We start from the raw sequence: 16,081 nt of genomic DNA, 5'->3' as shown, positions 1-16,081 counted from the left end.
ACATTTGACTTCTCTCATCCCCCTGCCATAGAGCTTTCTAGAACAGATTTCTCAGTGACCAAGAATCCTTATTTTAAACCTAGCAAACCAACACTTAAATAGAGAGACTGCTACTTGGTAATCATCCATTTAAAATATTAAGATAATTTGTTTTCAAGAGGACAGACATTTAAAAAAATGAATTCCTTAGTATTTAATGCTTTAGAGTTTTGAATTTTTTAAATTAGTTAATAAAAACTAATTTTGGAAGAAGAAAAGGCTGGATAGCCATACTGATTTCGCTTAATACCAGAATCACAAAAAAATCAAAATTATTACCTAAAAAGTATCACCCAACTTCCTGGTAAGACTATTCAGATAATATTCCTTAAAATGTATGCAGATTAATCAGGTATTACTTTTTAATTTATTAAGCTTTTTGAAAGAAAATAGTCTAACCATTTGGTAAGTAATGATCATTTTAGGAGATTTCAAACTAAAATTAGCATGGCTCTGACAATACTACTTTTACAGAAAATATAACTTGAAAAGATTGCTTCTGTTTTAGGGAAAAGTTTATTGAACAAAAGGAGACACTATTTGGCCACACTCATTTATAATCACAACATAATATTATTAAAATACCACCCATAAATGATAAATTTCACTTATACTTCTAATCAGAGTTTTGGGGTCATAGATTATCTCTGTTCTTCAAAATGGTATTTTCAACATAGTTAAAAGTACCATAGCCTTCTTTAATTTCTTCTTCCTGACGTAATATTATTTTTACCCAAATCTCTTTGGAAACCATGTGAATGTGCAATTAAAGAAGATAAAGACTGGGCATAGTTGCTCTTGCCTGTAATCCCAGCACTTTGGGAGGTTGAGGTGGGAGGACTGCCTGAGTCCAGGAGTTCAAGACTAGCCTGATCAACATAGTGAGACCCCCATCTCTACAAAAAAAATTTTTTTAATTAGCTAGGTGCAGCTATTTAGGAGGCTGAGGTGGGAGGATCACTTCAACCGAGGAGATTGAGGCTACAGTGAGCCATGATTATGAAATGGCACTCAACCTGGGTGACAGAGAAAGACTCTGTCTCTAAGCAAATAAAGATACAAATAAAAAAGTGAAGACAACGACAAATTCTCTCCAAATCTACTAAAAAATTTGTCGTGAAATACTAGGAATTTTTAACATTCCATTCCTACTGTGCAATGGGAAACTCTCCAAATTGCAAAAGATCACAGATCTTAACTGCTCCTAACTGCCAAACCGCTGAGCATCTGCCACACAATCCCTGCTTTGATAGAGCAAGCTGAGATGCTACCTAAACTTTCTTTGTTTTTTTTGAGACGGAGTCTTGCTCTGTCACCCATGCTAGAGTGCAGTGGTGCGATCTCGGCTCACTGCAACCTCTACCTCCCAGGGTCAAGTGATTCTCCTGCCTCAGCCTCCTGAGTAGCTGGGATTACAGGTGCCTGCCACCATGTCCGGCTTTTTTTTTTTTTTTTTTTTTTTTTGTATTTTTAGTAGAGAAGGGGTTTCACTGTCTTGGCCACCTTATTTCTCTTACCTGCAAAGCCTAGCTTGATAATGTGAGCAAGGAAATCTAAGACTAAAACAATGATTTACAATTTATAATATATTGCAATGGGAATCTTACTTTTTAGGACAAAACACACATGTCAATATATAATGGGAATACTGTATGTGTGATAAGCATTTTTTAAAAATCCAAGACATGGCCATTTGCCGGTGGCTCACGCCTGTAATCCCAGCACTTTGGTAGGCCAAGGCGGGTGGATCATGAAGTCAGGAGTTCGAGACCAGCCTGACCAACATGGTGAAACCCTGTCTCTACTAAAAATACAAAAATTAGCTGTGTGCACCTGTAGTCCCAGCTACTTGGGAGGCTGAGGCAGAAGAATCGCTTGAACCTGGGAGGCGGAGGTTGCAGTGAGCCGAGATCACACCACTGCACTCCAGCCTGGGTAACAGAGCGAGACTCCATTTAAAAAAAAAAAATCCAAGACGTTTAAATATCTATTGATATCAGGGTGAGATATTACACTTGACTTTATTGTATTATGACTATTATGCTATATATTAAAGGGCCCAAGTATTCTTTCTAGGTAAGGTGTATTATTTAAAAAAAGAAAAAATATTGTGCCACCAAAAATGTTAGTTATGAATCTGAGTGGTGAGCTTTGATGTTTGCTACCTTGGTTGTTACACAATTTTGTCTTGATATTTGAGAGTTTCTATGGACACATTTATTTCTACTTCATCAAAAGCTAAAACTTCTGTTTTTTAAAATTCCAGCTTTTTCCCTTGATAAACCTTAGATCTGTTTTTCTCATTCTAATGTTCTTGACAACAACATGAATGTTTTCATACCAACCTCTGACCACTGATCACTGCTGCACTCTGAATAATTTCACTGATGGAAAATTATGAAAAATCTAAAATTCCTTAGTGTTTGTTGATCTGACATTAACCTTTGATTCCAATGATGTGAGCCAAACTAAGAGACTTGGTATTGATCAGATTTCTAGCATATTGATGATTTAAGCTGTATCATAGTATATCAGCATAATAAAACTGTTATATAACCAGAATAGAATGTTCTAGAGCTTAAATTTCAAGTTGAAATGGTATATGAATTAATTTCTGGTCTTTTTGACATATGTAACATTCTTCAATTTTGTTTTTAGGTAGACTTAATGCTTACATGTTTAATACTGTTGAGTAAAACAAGTACTTTACCTCATTTTGATTAAAAGGTTTTGGTATCATGAATTATGAATTTTATAAGTGATATGGTTTGGATCTGTGTTCCTACCCAAATTTCATGCTGACATGTAATTGCCAGTGTTGGAGGTGGGGCCTGGTAGGAGTTGACTGGATCATGGTGTGGTTTTCTCATGAATGGTTTAGCACCATCCCCCTTGGTACTGTCCTCATGATAGTGAGCTCTCATGATATCTGGTTGTTTAAAAGTGTGTGGCTCCTCACTCTGTCTTAGTCCTGCTCTGGTCATGTGAGGTGCTTGCTTCCCCTTTGCCTTCTACCATGACTGTAAATTTTCTGAGGCCTCCCCGAAGCTGAGCAGATGCCAGCATCATGCTTCCTGTACAACCTGTGAACCATGAGGCAATTAAACCTCTTTTCTTTATAAATTACCCAGTCTCAGGTATTTCTTTACAGCAATGTGAGAATGGACTAATACAATAAGTAACCAAATGTTTTTATTAATTCTAGTAAAGAAATAAAAGCGATAGTAGAGAGAGAGAAGCAAGAAAAAAATAGGAAGAAACAACAACAACAAAAGAATGAAGAAAGAACAAAAGGAAACATCCAGCTCAATATAAAACATGGGTACTACAGCAAAACAATTTTGGGACAGACATATTCTAATTTTCAATCACTTAATAGAAACTTCTTTATCTAATATCATAATTAATGTAGACTCTTGGAAACTCATTTTGTAGCTGATGGGTAGCTCTTTTAGTCATTACTGCTGTTATTTATCAGATTTCTAGAGTATTGACTGAAACATCAATAATTCAATTTCTACTGCATTAGGATTTTCTTATATTTAAATGTATCTGCTTTTAGCATTTTCCAGGCCTAAGATTGTAATGTTCTATGTTTAAAAATTCTAAAATCTTACTTGAGTGTGTGTCTAGATGCTTAAATGAATTCCTCTTTTTCTGTGTGTAAGAAAAAATTTGGACTTGCCCATAGGTGGCCAAAAAGTCTGCCTGCAAATCTGTAACACTACTGTTGAAACATTGTCTTTTGTGATGTGATTGCCTCCTGCAAAAAAATATGCATAATAAATTAATTTACATCGTAATTTAGAAATAAGATAACCTATATGTTGCTGATTTCTTTTATTTTCTTTATTTTATTTTATTTTTTGACACAGGGTCTTACTCTGTTGCCTAGGCTTCAGTGCAATGGTGCAATCACACTCACTGCAGCCTCAACCTCCCGGGCTCAAGTGATTCTCCCACCTCAGCCTCTCAAGCAGCCTCTTAAGTAGCTGGGACTACAGGTATGTGCCACATGCCCAGCTAATTTTTGTATTTTTTAGAGAATCAGGGTTTTGCCATATTGTCCAGGCTCATCTTGAACTCTTAAGCTCAAGCAATCCATCCACCTTGACCTCTCAAAGTGCTGGGATTACAGGCATAAGCCACCATGCCCAGCTTATTTTGCATATTTCTGATGATTAGACTATCAGCAAATACATCTGTTCCCTTATTTTCTTTTATTCCCAAGAATTTTAATGCTTAATGCAGTATTTACATTATTCTAAGTCCTGAGCACTATGTTCTGTTCCTTATTTTATTTATAATTGTGAAAGTTATCGAATCTTTTCTGAAATCCTGCAGAATGTATATCATAAATACATAACTGTACATATTGCCTTTTAGAATTTTAGTTTGGAGCATAGTTCTTACAATAAAATTATATAATATTATGTAGCATACAATAGCTTATTTTCATGTAAAGCAAATGAAGTACAAAATAGGCAACAATATTTTCCACACAAAATGTCTCGTAAAAATTTAATATTTTAGACCTTTCAGATAGGTTACAGGTTAACAAACTGTAGCAGAAAAATCTGATTTGTTGGAATAAATTACTTAGTTTTTTTTTTTAAGTATTTCTCCTTTGTTCTTCTTCCTTGGAATATTCTTTTAATTATCATTGAAGTAAATGTTGCTAATAAGTGAATAATAACTTTAAAATGATAAATGACTTATTATATTGGAGACAGCCAAATAACATATTTTGGTTGGTTATCTAAGTGTTATAAAACTGTATGTACAAATTAAAACTTAATGCATTTAGCAGCTGGCTTAAAAAGATAAGCATTTTCACCTGGACCTCCATCTATTATTGCATTGCCTGAATATTGCACATGGAAAAAAAAATTTGATACACTCTGATGTTTCCCGCATTTTGTTTTTTAGAGCAAGTGGCAAATAGATATACTTATTTAAGTGTAACAAAAAGTAGTTCCTGAGCACATATGCCCTGAGGGCTTGCAGACACAAGAAAATAAAGTACAGCTGTCACATTTCCCAGACTATTTAAAGGAAAGAAATAAGAAGTAAGCAGAAATGCCCAGAAAAAAATGCCCCTGACAACTCTGCCATCAGTCTGAGCTATTGATGAATTTTGAATTTATTTTCTCTGGGTAACTCCAGGACTAAGGATGCAAATCAGAAATACATTTTACTAAAAAAGAAACAATTTTCTCGTTTTCTACCCACTTAAAAATTTGAAGTTTTCCATACCTTTTCTTCAAAGTCTAAAAGGGGTTATTTGAAAGTATGGTGTGCATAACCAAACCATGATAGCAATATAAAAAACTATCAAAACAGCCTTTGGTCATACTTTGGCTTTCATTTTCATTTTCTTTTTCTTTTTTTTTTGAGACAGGGTCCCACATCGTTGCCCAGGCTGGAGTGCAGTGGCTCCATCTTGGCTCACTGCAACCTTCACTTCCCAGCTTTCAAATATGTATTCAATGTTGAATGAATATTAATTAATCAATTACCTACCTCAGGGTAAACACAGAAAGGTTCTGCTGGCTGTGGATGTTTGGCCAACACTATATAGCAAATTGGGTAAGAGGGGAATAGTTTTGAATCTAATTTTCAGGGCTGTCATGGTAGAAGCATGGAATTCAAGTTCTAACTCCATTTCATATGCTCCGGTGCATATGAAAAATAACACCAAGTAAAACAAACTACTGGACATGAATAGGGTCTAGTAAAAATATTTCTAAATCTGTATAAATGGGGTGATAGATAGAGGTCTAGTAATCATAATATAAACCACATGATATACAGGTTTAGAAATATTTTTAAGATAAACTACTTCAATCCATTGGAGAAAAGGTTTTAAAATCATAAAACTGAAGTGATCTTTGGTGATCATCCATTCCAGTGTGTCTTACAGTGTTTTCAGTCAATTAGCTCCAACACAGGTTTAACAAATTAGAATTTCTCAATGTGGGACTTGCAAATTGATATTTTAACAAGCTCAATAGGGTGACTCTGATACATTGACATTTGAAGACTAGTGTTTTCAGCCAAGCTTGCTGCATAGGACCTCAGAAAAGAATGAGGAGTGATAAAAATACACACATGGAAAATCCCTATAGACTAACTGAAGTGGAGGGTTAAGGCAACGATGTTGATAGGTCACATGACTATTCTCACAAATAGAAGTTGGATCTTTCACTTCCTTTGTCCAGAACATTATGATGAGTTGATGGAGTTAAATCACAAGATAGACTGCTCGTATTCTAGCTTATGGGGAATAAGGCAGTGCTCTGTTGTGCCTAATCCTACTTGTAATATCTTCCAAGAATGTTTAAAATTACCAGTTGTCATGGTTTAAAAAAAATCTACTTCACATTATGAAAACAATGGGCAGTCCCTGGCATTTTCAAATTGTCTTTCGAACATTTACTTTAAACACTCCTTAGCATTCATTAATGGTTTGTGATAGAAGTACACAAATCTCAAATTGAGTTACAATTTTCTTTACCGTTAGATCATTTTGGAGGTGGATGTGGGGTAATAAGCAGGGTGCAAATGGGTGGTAGATAACTCGGAATTTGTAAAGCTCTCAAAGAAGTAATTGAATTATTTAGTATCTAGATCATTGAGACATGTGTGTTGAAAATATCATTAAGTAGAATAGAACTTTCTCTCCTGGGATTCCCACATAATCACAAACCTCAATGGTTTTATTTGGATTACAGTATTAGAAAGATCACAAAGCACAGGAATACCTCACTGATGATAATTATTACCAGGCAGCACTAACTACTCTCAAAAATTGGCAAAAGGAGAAATAAAAAAGTCTTGGAAAATCTAAAGGAAAAATACACTATGTGCCAGATAGGCATGTCTCCATTTTAATAATGTGTTTGGCACAGACAGTTCTAGAATGTTTTCTATGTGTTCTGCCCTATCATCATGTAATGTGCCAGTTCAATCAAAAACATTGGTTTTATAATTTTGTGCTACTACATATCCACAGATGAACAAAAGGCTAAAATGACCAGTTGTGTAATATAATTAAGCACATAAATATTGTTTCTCTTTTCCATGTAGGCTCAATTATGCTTTATACTACTACTATGCATATCAGTACCACAAAACAGAAACTTTTGTTTTGGTCCTTGATGGTATTAGAAGTTTATGCAGAATCCATATTTTTGCTTATAAATGCTGAGAAGTTCTAAGCTTAAACATTTGTTAATAAGCTGCCTGCAACTCTATATTCTCCTTCTTTGTCTTCTAAGAAAAACAGAGGAAAAGGTTCTCAATAACATGAAAAAGATATGCTGAAAATCCAGATATTTGTTTCATATCTTCCCTGCTTTATTTCAGGCTGATTGTAAAATACCTATAAGGATGACTCATCATTCTTCATCACATACCATGACTAATAAACAATTAGAAAGAAGAGAGCTGGTGGGTGCATAACACGTAATTTCAAATGATGATAGACACAGATAACATTAGGTTATTGCTAGAAATAGATAATACAAATAAAGTATAAATTCAGACAAGTTGGAAGGGCTTAAGAAATGTTACCTATTACTTGTTATTATTTTGTGTTTTCTTCTTCTGTTTCTTTCTGTTTTTTCTTTTTTTTCAAAGACAAGGTCTCACACTGTCACTCAGGCTGGAATGCAGAGACACTATCATAGCTCACTGCAGTCTCAAACACCTGGGCTCAAGCAAGCCTCAGCCTCTTGAGTAGCTAAGACTGTAAGTGCACATCACCATACCCAGCTAATCCCCCCCACCCACCATCAAGCTATGGGTCTTGTTATGTTGCCTGGAATTCTGGCCTCAAGCAATTCCTCTGCCTCAGCCTTCCAAAACACTGGGATTACAGGCATGAGCCACTGTGCCCAGCCCATTTTATGGTTTTTATTTGAACATTTTCAGCAATAGGATTCAGTACATGGTTTGACCCACACTGAAAAACCAAGAACAGATACAGTAAATTATTTAACCAAATTAGACACTTCCAGAGAGATCTGGAAGGAGAAGTCAAATCCCAACATCTGTTCCATTGCTTGCTGTTTCACAAAGCAGTGAGACTGGCGGAATAGGGTTAGAGCTAAAAAGAGAATCCAGTCCAGATAACAACACTAACTTTGTAAACCTGCTCGATTGGTAACAACTTACCATATGAAACTGGGCAACTGTCTTTATGTGACCATGGTATACAACTTATGCTTCACAGCTGTATACTATTTCTGAGCCTATTTTTTATTATATTGGAAGACTAATAAATAGCTCCGGTATGTATTAGATATACATAATATTTAAAATGCTTTAGAGCTTTAGTCTCTACCAGTAATTTTTTTTTCCTTTTTTTTTAAGTCCCCCCACCCCTACCAGTGATATTTAATTAAGGAATTAAGGACTTGCATTTAGGTACTGGAGATATTGTGCAATAAGTAACAGATTTTCAATCAGAAAATTAGGGGTGAATCCTGGGTCTACCGCTTACTAGATATGTAAACTTGGACATGGTGCTAAACCAGAGTGTTAGTTTCATAAGTATGTAACTAACTATGGAGCCATTGAACAAATAAATTTTGACCCCTACATTGGAATTTTTCTTTATAAGCAGAAAAAATTCTAATCAGAATTTTAATAAAAATTTTTCTTACATAAGCATACATTTAAATATCAGGATAAAAAGCTTAAGAGGAAAATTATAATTTGGATTTGGATAAATAATGTATTTTGTTTTAAACTTTTTCCACTGTGGAATCTGATTCAAGACCTGTCAGACTTGGTCCAGGTTCACTTAACAAAATACCATAAATCTTCTTTGGACACAACTCTGAAGAATATTCGCTAGAATTGCAGACATTACAAAGCAGAATTTAGGCCATAAGTATTTGTACCACCACAGAGTGAAGATCCTTGGGTTTGAGATACCTGAGAGCCACATTATAAAGAAGCCACTGACTGGGATTGACAACAATTTAAAAATAACAATCAGTACTTGAGGACTAGATGCTTTAGAGATTTCCTTGTATTGTAATAGGGCCATGATCCAGGTAAATTTGAAGGCCATGTTATACATCACGGAAGAAGATGCTAGAATTAAAATTAAGAAACAAACAAAACTCTAAAAGTTGGAGAAGAAATGGCAGTCATGAAAAGACAAAAAAAAAAAAAAGAATAGATAATTGAAACTGGAGAATGTATTAGAACATAAATTCAAAAATTAGATGCTTGATAGTTAATTCTATGAGTGGGATTGGCTTCTTGGCTATTTAAGACAGAGGAAGGATAAAGTCCTGGGGAATTATAAGCAGGATACCATTTGTTGTGTGCCCTTCTCTTTATGGGATCTGCTCAGTCCCTTTATCTTTTGATGAACAATTCTTTCTCCACAAATGCAAGCCATCTGACTAAAGCTCTGTCTCTAACGTGTTCAAATTAAAATCACATTCCAAATATAAGTGTAAACAGATTTACAGCATAGTCATAGTATTTTTTTTGCATTTCTTTGAACCTCATTGCATTCCTTATCAGTGAACGTGTTGAAGCAAAACCTGAATGATCATCCTGTTATGAACATTATAGAATCAATTCTGGTTTTGACTGATGGGAGGCTGGAATGTATGACTACTAAGATGCTGTCCAACTCTAAGATTACAAATTTTAATGCATTAAGCAATTAATTATTTTTTAACTGTATTTAAAAAATTAATGGACAGGCTTCTGTGTATCAAGTAGTAGGAACACACTGGGAATACTAGAAAAAAATATATAGCCCTCATGTTGAAGGAGGTCACAGACAAACCAATAGCAATAATACAGTGTGGTACATGCTGTGATGGTGATAAGGACGGGAAGTTGTGGAGGTACATCAACATCTCTTGCCACACTAGGAAGTCAATCAACACTGCCTGGAGGAGGGTTTGAAGGACAAGTAGGAGGTAGTCAAAGAAAGGACAAGAATCTTCCTAGGAAGAAAGAGCCTAGATGACCAAATCCTACATTTTTGTTTTTGTTTTGTTTGTTTTTGAGACTTGGGCTAGGCAACACTTTCTAGAAAGATACCAAAATGAGCATCTTCTGTCATCTCCATAACTCCAGCCCTCACTCTGGGTCAGAGGTTCCTCTCTACTCTATGTCTCCCTCACAAGGCTGTGAGTTCCTGGGGGAAGGGCTGTGTTTAATTCATCTCTGACCTCCAGCACCAAGTACAGTGTGTGGCACAGAGTAGGCTCCACAACAAATGCTTGCTAAATAAATGAACAACAATAACAACAAAAAAAACTCATGTAAAGCACAAAATTGTTCACTATGGAACAGAAGTGAAGTGGGAAGTGTGGAAATGAGGTCGATGGCCAGGCAATGGCAGAATTGTAAAGGGATGTGGTGAGCCATGCCTGTACTCTGTCCTGAAGGCCATGGATGCCCATGAAAGATGGAGAGAAGAAAATGGTACACTCGAGCTTAGTTTTTAGGATGATTGATCCAGCAGTGGTATGGAAAGTAAATTGGAAGAAGACATGACTAAGGATAGAAACATTTCTCAGAGACAGTTGTTTGAAAGGAACTGGGCCTGAGCTATGGCAGTGTGAGTGGGACTGAAACAAGGGGCAAGATTCTACGTTCAAAAAAATTAATTAATTAAAACAAAACCTAATCCTCAAATTAATACAGTCTAATAAACTTAACAGACTGTTTCATCAATTAAAGTTACAGTATTTATCTATCATCTATTTACATGTATCTGTTTTGAAAAGAATGATAAAATATCATGTTTTATACAATTTTGATGGGTATCGACATTATTATGTTTTGAATTCAGTTTGTGGTCCAGTCACACATGATGTCCAGAAGAGTTCCTTTTCATTAAAATTTGTGCTGATGCCAGGCATGGTGGCTCATGCCTGTAATCTCAGCACTTTGGGAGGCTGAGGTGGGAGGATTGCTTAAGCAACAGAGAGCCTAAATGACCAAAGCACTGGGCCTGATATAAAGGTGGTAGTCAATAAATGATTATTGAATTATATACTAGAAAGCAAAATAAATAAATTGATGGGTTGATAATGATCTATAATGAGCATGTATCAGGCCTTCATTTAATTTTAAGATCATTATCAATCCACCAATTAATTTATGTTGGTTTCTAGTATCTTATTCAATGATCATTTATTGAATACCAGGTTTATATCAGGAATGCTGTTAGGCATTAGGAAAATGATGATGATTAAAGATATAGACTCTGACCATAAACTTCTTACACTGTATTCAGAAAGGCAGATGTGTTTGAAAAAACATACATTATAACACAGTAAATGCAATAATAGAGGATAACATAGGTACTTCATGAATAAAAACCTTCTGAGTCATACATATTTAAAAAGAAAAATGGATGGAAGCAAAACATTTGTATTATATGCATTTTAAAGTATACTAACCTACTACATCTGTGGAGCATCAACAATCTAGTTAATTATGTTAAATACTAGTTTTTCTCCAGAGAAAGGTAAATATTAGTCATATATAAGTAACGTATGAGTCATATAAAGCATAGTCATTTCTTTTCTTTTCTTTCTTTTTTCTGGGCGGGGGGGGATTTGGGGCAGGCTGCTTGTGTTGTGCTGTGCCCACTGCAGCTGTAATTGTGATTCAGAGGAATTCTAAGTTGAAAGTAGCCTTATTCACCATATCGGTTGAGTTGGGCCAAAAGGAAGCATCCAGAGAATCCTTGTCATCTGAAATTCCCTTGCAACCCAAGTTTGATCCAACTGGATCAGCCTTCATATACTGTTTGACTTCTCTCTTTGAGTAGATTTATCTTAGTGTGCCCCAGAGTGAATTCTAGAAATCAGGTTAATTTCCATGGCATGCGACTTGTATTCTGTCAAACTTCTGGAGGGGTATGATGGGACATACATTTGCTAAATCATCCAGGCCTGAAATGCATACAATTCATTTACATTTATGAGATGTTAAAAGAATGAGCTAGAAAAAATATTCAAGTACTTAAATTGCCACAATAATTAATTTTTCTTCAAAGACAAATATTCCAATCTTATTTGGAAAAGTCTTAATAGATGTGGCAATATTATGTGGCGGGCCTGTAGGCAAAATACTTAGATATAAAAATAGACCCATCATATGCAAGTTAGGTAAATAGGACTTAGCCAAGAGTGAATTTAAAAAAATTATTTAGAACACAAAAAAGATTAAGTTAATATTAAAATAAAACAAATTTTAGAAAAATCACAAAAACTTTAAGGAGACGTATTAATTTTTTAATACAAGTGTATTAAAAAATTAACTTTCTATTAAACCTAACATATGTTTAACATTTCATCATAACCATCACAATAACAAAGGATAGCAATTTTATATTTTAATCACAGTAGTAAGTGAGGAGAAAAAGGGACCAGTGAGGTTGATGTTTAGAAGTATTACTGGTAACAGCATCCCTAAAAGGGCCACTGTGGACTGATGGCTCCCATCTTTTCTTTTCCTGTCTTACCTCATGTCATCTCATCTTATCTTATCTCATCTTATCTTATTTTATTTTACCCTATCTCATCTCACCTTATCTTGTCTTATCTCATCAAGATAGAGTCTCAGTCTGTTGCCCAGGCTGGAGTTCAGTGATGCGATCCTGGCTCACTGCAACCTCTGACTCCTGGGTTCAAACGCTTCTTGTTCCTCAGCCTCCCGAGTAGCTGGTATTACAGGTACCCACCACCACGCCCAGCTAATTTTTGTATTTTTAATAGAGACAGGGTTTCACCATATTGGCCAGGGTGGTCTTGAATTCCTGACCTCAAGTGATCTGCCCACCTTGGCCTCCCAAAGTGCTGGGATTACAGGTAAGAGCCACCACACCCGGCCAGAACTGCTCCTTTTCTTTCTGGGATTCCAGATGAGCTGAGAAAAGCAGAATATAGCAGCAGCACACTTGCTTGTAGAGAACACTATTCAGGTAGGTTCTGAGCTTTCATTTGGCATTCTGTGATTTTTAGACTTTTAATGTATAATTCAAAAAATTCACCTGACGAAGCTCTACAGGATCCTATACAAGCTGGGAAGTCTTTGTAGGCTCTTAAGCATGGTAGATCCTGGATGCCAGAAACAATAATTGCAGGATAGGCTTGTCATTATTTAAACTATCGTGGAGAAAATAAAGTTAGAAGGTTTTTCTGTGTGATTTCCATGTACAAATATTTTGAACTATGTAATACAGTTACTCAGCTCTGCCATAAGAAAATTACATTAAAAATATACATTGTTATGTTACTTCCCTATAGTATTTCAATGAAGAATTTCCCTGTCCTCATGTTTCAGTCAAATCTTACAGTGTATATTTAAATAATCCATAGATGTATGTATATGGATATTGTATATCAGTGTGCATATGCAATGTATTATCTTATGCTGCTATATTTTCAATTCTGTTACTTATAAGTGTGTGTGTATATATATATAATATACATGTATATAACATTATATTATACTATAATTTTCAATTCCCCTTGCTTTTAAAATAAAGTTCTCTCTTGAATTCTCACACTCCAAAAACAGGACTCACTCCAATTGTAAACACATGCCAAAAAGGAATACACAAGCTCAAAACAAAAAGGCTTACACATTGCTTCCCAGTAGGAAGAACTTTCTAGTGCCACAGCAGTCTGTCTGTGTTAGAAAAAGGTCTTTTCTGATTGTGTTGGCCCTTTGCTTTTTATTCAGGATTGATTACTACTGGATCTTTCCTAGAGCTCTGTTCACAACGGTTGTAAATGACTCAAGCTTTGGCACTCCCTCACTGAAGTATTTGCTTTAGTGAATTCTAAATTTCTCTGACAGAGACTACAACTGTCTCAGAATCAAACTGCCTTCTGTAGTAATTACTGAGCACATGGTACAACTAGAGTCCTTGACATTCATTAGAAAAGTGCAGAGGGTGGGTGATAAAAGAAAAGAGTAAAAATCTCAAGAAATTACTAGGTTTAAGTAAAATCATCACACTTCTTAGGAAGAACGATTTGACAGAGACACTCAGAAGGAATCAATCTCTGAGTTCAGCCACAATGGGGTCTTGTTGGCTACTTAATCTCACATAGAAGAAAACATCAAACTGTCTTTGCTTACATGCTTGTAGGAAAGGCCAGTTTTCTTCCCTTTGAAATGCTCTCTGATGTCATGAGAATTCTATTAAATGGCCGTCTACTCTCAAAGAGAAAATGAGTTTTAACTTTCAGGGAAAAACCAGTGATCACACACTTACTGCAATGCAGTATTTTCACAAACACCCAAGCGTTCTGCAGTCACAGGAAACAGAAACTCAATTATAGAATTATTTAGCAGATAAACTGATTTTGTAGAATATTTATCCAACGGAACAGCTTTCATGCAACACTGCAACACACTATATTCCTTTCATATAAACCAGGTGCACTGCTACCCTCCACGTAAATAGTAATATTTATAAATATCCAAATAAACAGTATGGATGGAGCAAATACAAAATATCATGTCAGGACTATATATGGTTATTTGTAAGTTTATCAAAACATCACAGTTTTTTAAACATTTTTGCAAAAGTATCAACTCAGGGTTTTTTTCTTCTATTATACTTTTACTCTTTAGTTTTCCTTAAAAGGGCATATATCCTTCTTCAGTACAAAAATGAGTTTTTAATTGGCCATGCCAATTTGTCTTTTTATAATAAATTTTAGAAACTCATTAAAGTACAAATATTTATTTTTTCCATAATGAGGCTTTCTACATTAATTAATCAATTGATTCCTTTAATAAGAAGTTACTGAAGAAACCAAGAATGGCAATAGACACTATGCTTTTGAAGTCATTATCATTTTGGAAACAATGAGTATTTCTATAAGGAGAGTTATGTAAAATATCTGATTTATTATTTTCTTTTTCTTTTAGAGTCAGAGGTCTTGCTGTGTCACCCAGGCTGGAGTGTAGTGGCATGATCATAGCTCTCTCAAGCTTCTTCCAACTCCTGGGCTCAAGCAATCCTCCCATCTCAGCCTCCCAAGTAGCCGGGACTACAGGCAGGTGCTACCTTCCTAGCTAATTTTTATTTTTATCTTTTGTGAGATGAGATGAGGTCTCGCTATGTTGCCCAAGCAAAATGCTTGCTTTCTCTATTATTGTAAGAATTAAGTTCGATAAACTGGTTTATTTAATACATTTACTATTTTAACATGATATTGAAGTTACAATCCACACTCATCTCTGTGGTATAACTGACATCTATTTTTGCCACAGCTTGAGCTACTTGATCTGAGTATTCAAATATATTAATTTGTAGACAGATTTTCCCTTGGTATAACAGAGACTGCTAACCATTGACCAAAATCTTTTTTCCCTTTTCTTTGAGCATATAGCTAGAGTACATTTCTTAACTTCCCTTGAGATTAGGTGTGTCCAAATGACTGAGTTCAAACCAATGGCAGGTGAACAGAAAGAAGTGCTGTATACACTTCCAAGATCACCTAATGTACAGCTGCCTTTTGCTCCTCCTTGGTCTTTTCCCTTCCACTCACTGGATGAAGAAAATGACAAAGCAAAGCCACACATGGAAGAAGCCTGGACCCTGGCTGACTACGAAGAGGACAAACAACGTTTCAACTGGAACACCGAACCTGGACTGTTGGGTGAGCAAGAAACAAAGTTATAACACACTTTTAGATCTGTTTGTTACAGCAATAAGCTAATCCTTTTGGTTTGAAGAAAAGTATAATGAGATTTTCCAAAAAATAGATGAGACTAATAGAAGTAGCAGGATTAAATGCAACATTTAAGTCACTGTCCCCAATTTATTGCCTGCACAGCAAATCTTGACAGCAACTAGAACACCCTGTGGGAGGTGGAGTGGGAGAAGTGAGAGAGCAAACTTGAGGAAAGAATTTCCTGCAGCTCTTCCTGAATTTCTCTCTTCATGCCCTTCTCTGGTGTGGCTGGAGCAAAGATGGCCCAGCTTCTGGGTTGGTCTTTTTGTAACATCTGCTTTCTGGCCAACGTG

General features: G+C 35.5%; 1 protein-coding gene across 22 annotated transcripts in view; it reads right to left on the bottom strand.

Annotated features, from left to right (window-relative positions):
* MAP2 (microtubule associated protein 2) overlaps positions 1–16,081 on the bottom strand; it is a 303,981-nt gene that overhangs the window by 85,213 nt on the left and 202,687 nt on the right. Inside the window, exon 5 of one of the 22 annotated variants that reach the window (XM_055290436.2) lies at positions 3,657–3,802. The exons of the other annotated variants lie outside the window; for them this stretch is intronic. The gene's annotated coding sequence lies outside the window, so the exon portion shown is untranslated. The remainder of the gene's footprint in view (positions 1–3,656; positions 3,803–16,081) is intronic. 22 annotated transcript variants of the gene reach the window in all.

Source organism: Symphalangus syndactylus, chromosome 8, assembly GCF_028878055.3.
Source record: "Symphalangus syndactylus isolate Jambi chromosome 8, NHGRI_mSymSyn1-v2.1_pri, whole genome shotgun sequence".
Lineage (NCBI taxonomy): Eukaryota > Metazoa > Chordata > Mammalia > Primates > Hylobatidae > Symphalangus > Symphalangus syndactylus.
This window is presented reverse-complemented; position numbering and strand designations above follow the sequence as displayed.